Genomic DNA, 11,266 nt, shown 5'->3' on the forward strand with positions numbered 1-11,266 from the left:
TCATGTGTTTACTTACTAAGCTATATGCTTACTCGATTTTATTTTTCTCTTGGTTATAGTGACTTCCAACAACTCGGAAATTGGAACGAAGTCAGACAATCATCTACACTATCCTTCACATTTGGGGTATTTTACTACTAGTGTTCCGAAATTTTATGGCATGTATAGACACTTTATGTAATGTGGGATCATCATGTAAATATATGTTATGGTTCCCTTTTAAATGTAGTGTTTATTAATAGTTAAACTATATGTGTGTTTATACAAATGAAATTGGTTGGTATATTGGAATGTGTTCTAAATTTGCAGGAGGTTTAAGCAAAAATAAGTAGGAATGTTTGTAAAATTTTTAAAATTTAGTAATACCTCATACTGCTTCGGTAAGGAATACGGGTAAGGGTGTTACATTTTAGTGGTATCGAGCTACGGTTTAGTCGGTTCTCGGACCAATAAAATACGTGTGGAAGTCGATCTATACATGCCATAAAATTATTGTGATAGTGTGATGATTTCGACAATTTAAAATTTTGTTTTATATAGTAAATGGATCTGATCAAGTGTGGCGATGATGTTGAAAGTAACGCTGGCTCTCGCAAGGGACCGCAAGAGAAGAGAGTAGACATGAGACACATGGACAGGATGAGGCTCGGAAGCCTTCCTCCGAATGATGAGTGATTGGTATATAGAATATGTCCGTGTAAATCCGAATGTTCCTTCTCCTCCACCCCCTCCTATTCCTCAACCGGTCCCCGTAGCTCCACGGAGTGCCGAATTGGTGAGATCAAGTAATGTAACACCCCTTACCCGAGACCGTTTCCGGAGTCGAGCACGAGGCATTACTTAACTTATCTTACTAATTCGGAGCATAAAAAATTTACTTTTGCAAATTATTTTCACTATTTACAGCAAAGCTGTCCAATTGCGCAGCGGTCACTAAATTAATTATAACTTGAGCTACGGAACTCAAAATTTAACTCCGTAAAATTTCCTTGAAACTAGACTCATATATCTTCCTACCATAAAATTTTTAGAATTTTTGGTTCAGCCAATTAGTACAGTTTATTAGTTAAAGTCTCCCCTGTTTCGCCATTCGACTATTCTGACCTCTTGTTACTAAAAATAAATTTACTCGTTATAGGATTTTCATATGCTATTCCCACTTGTTCCTACAGAAAATAGACTCATTAAGGAATCTAAGAATGTAAATTTCAACTCATAACCATTTTTGTACAATTTGTAATTATTTTCTAAACTCAGAACAGGGGACTCCAAAAATAGTTCTGACCCTATCTTACTAAAATTCACATATCTTAAAATATAAATTTCCTTTTGCTACACTGTTATTTTTCCATGAAAATAGACTCAACAAGATTTAATTCCATATATCATTCACCTCTAATTCATTTTATACTATCTTGGGTGATTTTTCAAAGTCACATCACTGTTGCTGCCTGAATTCTGTTTCTTTGCAAAATTTCATCCTTTCATGATTTCCATACATAATTTATCACCTAGACTCTTATAACAACAAATACCTTCATACTTAACCATTTTAATAACCATACATCATCAAATACTTACACACCATTCTTTAGCAAAATCATAATCACAAACATACAAAATAACTAAATCCCTATACATGCCATAACTCAAACGTGATTCGATATAAAATACCGAAGCGAGTTGTGGTTGATAGTGTGGACGATCTCCGACTTCTTTAGGATCCTTGAAGTAGCTTTGCAATACTATAAGAGAAAGAGAAATAAAAGAAGTAAGCATAAAGCTTAGTAAGTTTACTAGCAAATAAATAACAATATTTAACTTAAATAATTAAACTCAAATGTCTATATCTCTAGTTTACTCTTTAGTTAATCTCATACTAGTTCTCTTGCTTGTTTACTTAGAATACTTGTGTACATAACTTACTCAACTCTTGCTGCATCGTTGAACATCAATTGATAGTATAATAAGTTCTTAACTCTTATAACTTACCTGAGCTTGCCATTTATGCTTTAAACTGAACTTTCATGAACATAATTCGTTTACAAGCCCGTTGAGCTACATTGGAATAATAAGGATACTCGGGTCTCTTCGATAATAACATGCCAAAGCCATGTCCCGACACATGGTCTTACATGGGATGTTCTCATATCGGTGCCCATGCCATGTCCCGACATGGTCTTACTTGGGACCTCTCATCTCGGTGCCAACGCCATGTCCTGACATGGTCTTACATGGGACCTCTCATCTTGGTGCCAATGCCATGTCCTGACATGGTCTTACATGGGACCTCTTTACCCAAATGTCATGACATTCATATCCAAGACCATCCTTATGTATCAACTGGACTTTTAATTTTAATTCTCTATCATTTCATGCTTAGATCATCATCAAATAAATTCATAAAATAAATTCATAGTTGCTGGAAAATAACAGCATTGATAATAAATATTGAAATATTGCATTTATTTACCGTAAACTTACCTCGGTATCAAATATAGTCCAATTCAACAACTTAGTCTTCAACTTTATTCTTCCCTTTGTCTAACCTCGAGTTTCGTTCTTCTTGATCTAAAATAGCAAATTTAACTTATTTAATACTCACATTCAACAAAACAGCCCTTGACTCTAACTTTTTCAAAATTACAATTTTGCCCTAAACTTTTACATAATTACATTTTTGACCCAAGGCTCGAAATTAAACTTCATCCCTTATTCTTATGTTTTATGACATGATGAAAATTTTTCTCTTCTATGCCAACATCAAATTCCCACTCTAACATGTACTTATGAACATTAGGTATTTTTACCGATTATGTCGTTTTACTCGTTTTTGCTTAAAATCGGCTAACAAAAGTTGTTTAACATAATTTATAGCTTCATATTCTATCATAAAACATCAAAATAAACACTTTTCACCTATGGGTATTTTTCCAAATATAAACCCTAGGTTAAATTATTGCGCTACCGGGACTCCAAAAACGTAAAAAAACATTAAAAACGGGACTTGGGATCACTTACTATGGAGCTTGGAAGCTTGAAAACCCTAACTATGGCTTCCCCCCTTGCTGATTTCGTCCTAATGAAGAAGATGATGATTTTTGCCATCTTTTTCCCTTTTAATTCATTTTAATTACTAGATTACCAAATTGCCCCTAACTTAAAAATTTTCTATTTCACTTATCTCATGTCCATTTTTGTCTACCAAGTTACCAATGGTATAATTACCATATAAGGACCTCCAATTTAAAGTTTCATAACAATTGGACACCTCTAACATAAAAAAATCAATTTTTGCACTTTTTACAATTTAGTCCTTTTGACTAACTTGAGTGCCCAAACGTCGAAATTTTCGAACGAAATTTTCACGAAATTATTTTGTGAAATTGTAAACCATAAAAATATAAGAAAAATAAAATTTTTCTCATCGAATTTGTGGTCCCGAAACCATTGTTCCGATAACCTCAAATTTGGGCCATTACAACTCTCCCCCCCTTTTTAGGATTTTCGTCCTCGAAAATCTTACCAGTAAAGAGATTCGGGTATTGCTTCCTCATTGTCTCTTCCGGTTCCCATGTTGCTTCCTCAATCCCGTGCTTTTGCCATAGCACTTTCACCAAATTTACCTTTTTGTTTCTAAGATCCTTTGTTTCTCGTGCTAATACTTTAACCGGTTCTTCATTATAAGTCATATCCGGATGAATTTCTACTGTTGAGTAATAACATGCGAAGGATCCGATCGATACCGTCGTAGCATAGATACATGAAATACATTATGAATTTTGTCGAGTTCCGTGGTAAAGCCAATCGGTAAGCAATCGGTCCAATTCTTTCTATAATCTCATATGGTCCGATAAATCTTGGACTCAATTTACCCTTTCGACCGAACCGAGAACTTTCTTCCAAGGAGACACTTTTAAGAATACTTTATCACCCACCGAAATTCAATCTCCTTCGTTTAAGATCGGCGATGACTTCGACGATCGGAAGTCGCTTTTAGACTATCTCGAATCGACTTGACTTTTCTTTCATTTCTCGGATTAAATCAACCCCGTATTTTCTTTTCACCGAGCTCATCCAATATAACGGTGTTCTACATTTTCTACCATACAAAGCTTCATACGGAGCCATTTTAATACTAGACTGATAACTGTTATTGTAAGCAAATTCAATCAAAGGTAGATACCTTTCCCAATTACCTTGCAACTCTAATACGCAACATCGGAGCATATCTTCCAATACCTGAATTACACGCTCAGATTGGCCATCTGTCTGAGGATGAAATGCAGTACTGAAATACAACTGAGTACCCAAAGCTTCTTGTAATTTGTTCCAGAAACGAGACGTAAATCGGGGATCTCTGTCTGATATAATGGAGACAGGCACTCCATGTAGTCTAACAATCTCAGATATATACAATTCAGCCAATTTATCTAAAGAATAATCCATACATACTGGGATAAAGTGCGCGGACTTTGTCAATCGGTCGACAATTACCCAAATGGCATCTTTCTTCCTCGGAGATAACGGTAACCCAGATACAAAATCCATAGTGATTCTTTCCCATTTCCATTCCTAGATAGTGATTGGTCAAGCAACCCGAAGGTACCGATGTTCACTTTAACTCACGACATACTAAACATCTTGATACAAACTCGAGATATCACGTTTCATACCCGCCACCAATACATCTTTTTCAAGTCATTATACATTTTATTACCTCCGGATGTACGGACATAATACCACCGTGTGTGCTTCGTGTAAAATCTTCAGACAAGTTCAATTCTTCTACACATACTCGCCTCTGAATAATAAACAACCATCGGTTCCAATCAAATTACGAATCATTACCGACTCACAATGCACCCGCTTAGCTTTGAAATTTCTCATCATTCCTCCGAGCTTCACATATTTGTTGACGAAATGTCGATTTAGCTCTCAATTCAGCTATGATTGAACCATCATTAGACAAAGACAACCGGGTATTCATAGCTCGTAAAGCAAATAGAGATTTTCGGCTCAAAGCATCGCTACCACGTTAGCCTTACCGGATGGTAATCAATAACCAAATCATAATCCTTTATCAATTCAAGCCACTGCGTTGTCTCAAATTCAAATCTTTCGTGTCATCAAATATTTCAAGCTTTTGTGATCGGTATAAATATGACACTTTTCACCATACAAATAATGCCGCCATATTTTCAATGCAAATACAATAGCATTAACTCGAGATCATGTACCGGGTAGTTTCTTTCATGTGGCTTAAGTTGTCTTGAAGCATAGGCTATTACTTTATCTTCTTGCTTCAAGACACCGCCCAAACCATTTAATGATGCATCACTATAAATAATAAATTCCTTACCCGATTCTGGCTGTACCAACACAAAAGCTTAGTCAACAATTTCTTCAATCGGTCAAAACTTTGCTGGCATTTATCTGTCCATTCAAATTTAACATCTTTCTGTAATAAACGAGTCATTGGAGAAGCTATCATAGAAAACCCCTGTACAAATCTCCGATAATATCCAGCTAATCCCAAGAAACTTCTAACTTCAGATACATTTTTCGGTGGACTCCAATTGACAATAGCTGAGATTTTACTTGGATCTACCCTGATGCCTTCTGCAGATACAATATGTCCGAGAAAACCCACCTCTTGAAGCCAAAATTCACATTTACTGAATTTAGTATAAAGCTTCTTTTCGCGCAGAATTTGCAACACTATTCTCAAATGTTCTGCATGCTCATTTTCATCTCTAGAATAGACTAAAATATCATCAATGAAAACTACTACAAACCTCTCCAGATACGGTCTGAATATCCGGTTCATCAAATCCATGAATACTGCAGGTGCATTAGTCAACCCAAACGGCATAACCAGAAACTCATAATGCCCATACCTGGTTCTGAAAGCTGTCTTTGGTACATCTGGCTCTTTTACCCGTAACTGGTAATAACCCGATCGGAGATCAATCTTCGAGAATACTGTGACACCTTTCAGCTGATCAAACAAGTCATCAATTCGAGGCAACGGGTACTTATTCTTTATAGTTACCTTATTGAGCTGCCGATAGTCGATACACAATCTCAAAGACCCGTCTTTCTTTTTCACAAACAGAACTGGAGCACCCCAAGGTGAATGACTCGGATGAACAAAACCTCTGTCAACAAGTTCCTGTAACTGTGCCTTTAACTCTTTTAATTCTGTAGGAGCCATATGATACGGAGCTATAGAAATTGGGGTAGTTCCCGGAATCAGATCTATAGAAAATTCCACTTCTCTTTCTGGTGGCAACCCTGGTAACTCCTCTAGAAATACATCAAAAAATTCACATACAACTGGCACTGCCTGTATCTTTGACTCAGATACCTTAGTATCCAACACATACGCCAAATAAACATCATACCCTTTTCTAACACACCTCTGAGCTGTCATAACTGAAATTATATCGGATAATCCCTGCATCGATTAGATTTAACCCAAAGTAATTCTCCATTCTGGCATTTCAACACAACATATTTTTGTCTACAGTTTACTACTGCATCATGCTGAGTTAACCAATCCATGCCCAATATCACATCAAACTCATCAAAAGGCAATAACATCAAGTCAACCGGGAAACAAATACCTTTTACCATTAGTGGACAATTTTTACAAACTTTATCCACTATCACAAACTGGCCCAGGGGGTTCGAGACTTTAACCATAAATTCAGTAGGTTCAACAGACAAATTTTTAACAAATGCTAATTTTGTGCATATATATGAATGTGTAGAGCCAGGATCAATTAATGCAATAACAGTAGTATCATAGAGAGAAAATGTACCCGCAATTACATCAGGAGAGGACGCCTCTTCACGAGCTCGAATAGCATATGATCTTGCAGGTGCTCTAACATCTGATCTAACCGCTGAATCTCTGGATGCACCCCTATTACTCGCCCCCACTCCTGGGTTTCTCTGCGGTCTACCTCTGGTAGGAGCATTACCTGATCTCGCACTCATTATTTCTTCTCTTTTAGTTGTTTCAGGACAATCCCGAATAAAGTGATCGGATGCTCCACATCTAAAACAAACATTTTCACCTGCTCTACACTCTCCGGGGTGGCGTCTCCCACATTGAGAACATTCAGGCCTAGGAGGTCGAATACCGCCTGTACTTGCAACTGTAGTGGTTTGAGCTCTAAAACCCTCGAATCTTCTACTTCTGCTTCGACCAGAATATATATGTGGAAAATGTGATCCGCTAGAGAGCTCCCTAGGCCTCTTAGATGTAGACTGAAATGATTTACTCATTTGCCTCTTCTTTGTATCCTGCGCTCCAGCTTCAGCTTTGCTCTTCTCTTTTTCTTTTAACAAGTCTTCTACTTTACAAGCTCTTTCTACCAGAACAACAAACTCTCTGATTTCCAATACACCCACTGATAGTCGGATGTCATCACTAAGCCCATCTTCAAATCTCTTGCACATGTTAGCTTCAGTGGATACAAATTCCCGAGCATACTTACTAAGTCCGACAAATTGCGTTCATATTCAAATCACGGACATCTTACCTTGTTTTAGCTCAAGAAACTCCTTCCTTTTCTGATCTATAAATCTCTGGCTGATGTACTTCTTTCGAAACTCCTCCTGAAAGAAATCCCAAGTAACCCTCTCACTCGGTACTATAGACACGAGAGTCTTCCACCAATGATAAGCTGAATCTCTGAGAAGTGAGACCACACACTTCATACATTCTTCCGGTGTACAAGATAATTCTTCAAAAACCCTGATGGTATTCTCAAGCCAGAATTCTGCTTTTTCTGCATCATCATCTTTGGTAGCCCGAAATTCTTCAGCCCCTTGCTTCCTAATCTTATCAACAGGTGGTCTCTCCCTGATAAATATACCGCAATGGGAAGCTACATGGGGAACCCGTGAATCTTGAGGGGTGGAGGTCTTACAGTAGGATTCGCATAAACGAACTCGGCAAACCAATCATTCATGGCTTGGAAGAAGGCTTCTAGCTCCTCCTCCCTGCCTAACGATGCAGCCTTTCACTAACATTAACATCTAGTGGCACCGTCCCTTCTACTAAGCAAAGCATTACTTTCTACTTCATCTATACCAGCTCGTTCAGGATCCATAACTATAAAAGAAAACATTTTAAAATTGTCAGGAGTCGTCACACTATCAAAATATATAAGTATGGCATGTATAGGTAGACTCTTATTCATACTGCATATTTTCGAGAATCGACTAAACCTGCTCTGATACCAACAAAATGTAACACCCCTTACCCGAGACCGTTTTCGGAGTCGAGCACGAGGCATTACTTAACTTATCTTACTAATTCGGAGCATAAAAAATTTACTTTTGCAAATTATTTTCACTATTTATAGCAAAGCTGTCCAATTGCGCAGCGGTCACTAAATTAATTATAAATTGAGCTACGGAACTCAAAATTTAACTCCGTAAAATTTCCTTGAAACTAGACTCATATATCTTCCTACCATAAAATTTTTAGAATTTTTGGTTCAGCCAATTAGTACATTTTATTAGTTAAAGTCTCCCCTGTTTCACCATTCGACTATTCTGACCTCTTGTTACTAAAAATAAATTTTCTCGTTATAGGATTTTCATATGCTATTCCCACTTGTTCCTACAGAAAACAGACTCATTAAGGAATCTAAGCATGTAAATTTCAACTCATAACCATTTTTTTACAATTTGTAATTATTTTCTAAACTCAGAACAGGGGACTCCAAAAATAGTTCTGACCCTATCTTACTAAAATTCACATATCTTAAAATATAAATTTCCTTTTGCTACACTGTTATTTTTCCATGAAAATAGACTCAACAAGATTTAATTCCATATATCATTCACCCTCTAATTCACTTTATACTATCTTGGGTGATTTTTCAAAGTCACATCACTGTTGCTGCCTGAATTCTGTTTCTTTGCAAAATTTCATCCTTTCATGATTTCCATACATAATTTATCACCTAGACTCTTATAACAACAAATACCTTCATACTTAACCATTTTAATAACCATACATCATCAAATACTTACACACCATTCTTTAGCAAAATCATAATCACAAACATACAAAATAACTAAATCCCTATACATGCCATAACTCAAACGTGATTCGATATAAAATACCGAAGCGGTTGTGGTTGATAGTGTGGACGATCTCCGACTTCTTTAGGATCCTTGAAGTAGCTTTGCAATACTATAAGAGAAAGAGAAATAAAAGAAGTAAGCATAAAGCTTAGTAAGTTTACTAGCAAATAAATAACAATATTTAACTTAAATAATTAAACTCAAATGTCTATATCTCTAGTTTACTCTTTAGTTAATCTCATACTAGTTCTCTTGCTTGTTTACTTAGAATACTTGTGTACATAACTTACTCAACTCTTGCTGCATCGTTGAACATCAATTGATAGTATAATAAGTTCTTAACTCTTATAACTTACCTGAGCTTGCCATTTATGCTTTAAACTGAACTTTCATGAACATAATTCGTTTACAAGCCCGTTGAGCTACATTGGAATAATAAGGATACTCGGGTCTCTTCGATAATAACATGCCAAAGCCATGTCCTGACATGGTCTTACATGGGATGTTCTCATATCGGTGCCCATGCCATGTCCTGCACATGGTCTTACTGGGACCTCTCATCTCGGTGCTAACGCCATGTCCCGCACATGGTCTTACATGGGACCTCTCATCTTGGTGCCAATGCCATGTCCTGACATGGTCTTACATGGGACCTCTTTACCCAAATGTCATGACATTCGTATCCAGACCATCCTTATGTATCAACGGGACTTTTAATTTTAATTCTCTATCATTTCATGCTTAGATCATCATCAAATAAATTCATAAAATAAATTCATAGTTGCTGGAAAATAACAGCATTGATAATAAATATTGAAATATTGCATTTATTTACAGTAAACTTACCTCGGTATCAAATATAGTCCAATTCAACAACTTAGTCTTCAACTTTATTCTTCCCTTTGTCTAACCTCGAGTTTCGTTCTTCTTGATCTAAAATAGCAAATTTAACTTATTTAATACTCACATTCAACAAAACAACCCTTGACTCTAACTTTTCAAAATTACAATTTTGCCCTAAACTTTACATAATTACATTTTTGACCCAAGGCTCGAAATTAAACTTCATCCCTTATTCTTATGTTTTATGACATGATGAAATTTCTCTTCTATGCCAACATCAAATTCCCACTCTAACATGTACTTATGAACATTAGGTATTTTTACCGATTATGTCGTTTTACTCGTTTTTGCTTAAAATCGGCTAACAAAAGTTGTTTAACATAATTTATAGCTTCATATTCTATCATAAAACATCAAAATAAACACTTTTCACCTATGGGTATTTTTCCAAATATAAACCCTAGGTTAAATTATTACGCTACCGGGACTCCAAAAACGTAAAAAAACATTAAAAACGGGACTTGGGATCACTTACTATGGAGCTTGGAAGCTTGAAAACCCTAACTATGGCTTCCCCCCTTGCTGATTTCGTCCTAATGAAGAAGATGATGATTTTTGCCATCTTTTTCCCTTTTAATTCATTTTAATTACTAGATTACCAAATTGCCCCTAACTTAAAAATTTTCTATTTCACTTATCTCATGTCCATTTTTGTCTACCAAGTTACCAATGGTATAATTACCATATAAGGACCTCCAATTTAAAGTTTCATAACAATTGGACACCTCTAACATGTAGAACTCAATTTTTGCACTTTTTACAATTTAGTCCTTTTGACTAACTTGAGTGCCCAAACGTCGAAATTTCCGAACGAAATTTTCACGAAATTATTTTGTGAAATTGTAGACCATAAAAATATAAGAAAAATAAAATTTTTCTCATCGGATTTGTGGTCCCGAAACCACTGTTCCGATAACCTCAAATTTGGGCCATTACAAGTAAGCCACCTGTTGATAGAATTCGAAAGCATGGGGCTGAAGATTTCAGGGCCAATGTTGATGATGATCCGGAAAAAGCCAAGTTTTGGCTTGAAAATACTATTCGGGTATTTGATGAATTATCTTGCACCCCTGAAGAATGTTTGAAATGTGCTGTGTCTTTATTGAAGGATTCGGCATATCGTTGGTGGAAAACATTGATATCGGTGGTTCCAAAAGAAAGAGTTACTTGGTACTTCTTTCAGGAAGAATTTAGAAAGAAATATGTAAGCCAACGATTTATTGATCAAAAACGCAAAGAGTTTCTCGGGTTG

The 11,266-nt window shown here is 36.2% G+C and overlaps 1 long non-coding RNA gene across 4 annotated transcripts; it reads right to left on the reverse strand.

The window, feature by feature from the left end:
* Positions 1 to 1,682: 1,682 nt before the first annotated feature.
* On the reverse strand, positions 1,683 to 10,746 carry LOC128042402 (uncharacterized). Of its 4 annotated transcripts, none has more exons than XR_008197741.1 (3): positions 10,490 to 10,746; positions 2,485 to 2,571; positions 1,683 to 1,745 (listed from the first exon to the last, which is right to left on the reverse strand). It is a non-coding gene; the product is annotated as an uncharacterized LOC128042402 (long non-coding RNA). The 4 variants fall into 4 exon arrangements; XR_008197739.1 differs by lacking the exon at positions 2,485 to 2,571 and adding an exon at positions 9,958 to 10,044; XR_008197740.1 differs by lacking the exon at positions 10,490 to 10,746 and adding an exon at positions 3,022 to 3,237.
* Between the last annotated feature and the right edge of the window lie 520 nt (positions 10,747 to 11,266).

The sequence above is a fragment of the Gossypium raimondii genome, chromosome 7 (genome assembly GCF_025698545.1).
Source record: "Gossypium raimondii isolate GPD5lz chromosome 7, ASM2569854v1, whole genome shotgun sequence".
Taxonomy (NCBI): Eukaryota; Viridiplantae; Streptophyta; class Magnoliopsida; order Malvales; family Malvaceae; genus Gossypium; species Gossypium raimondii.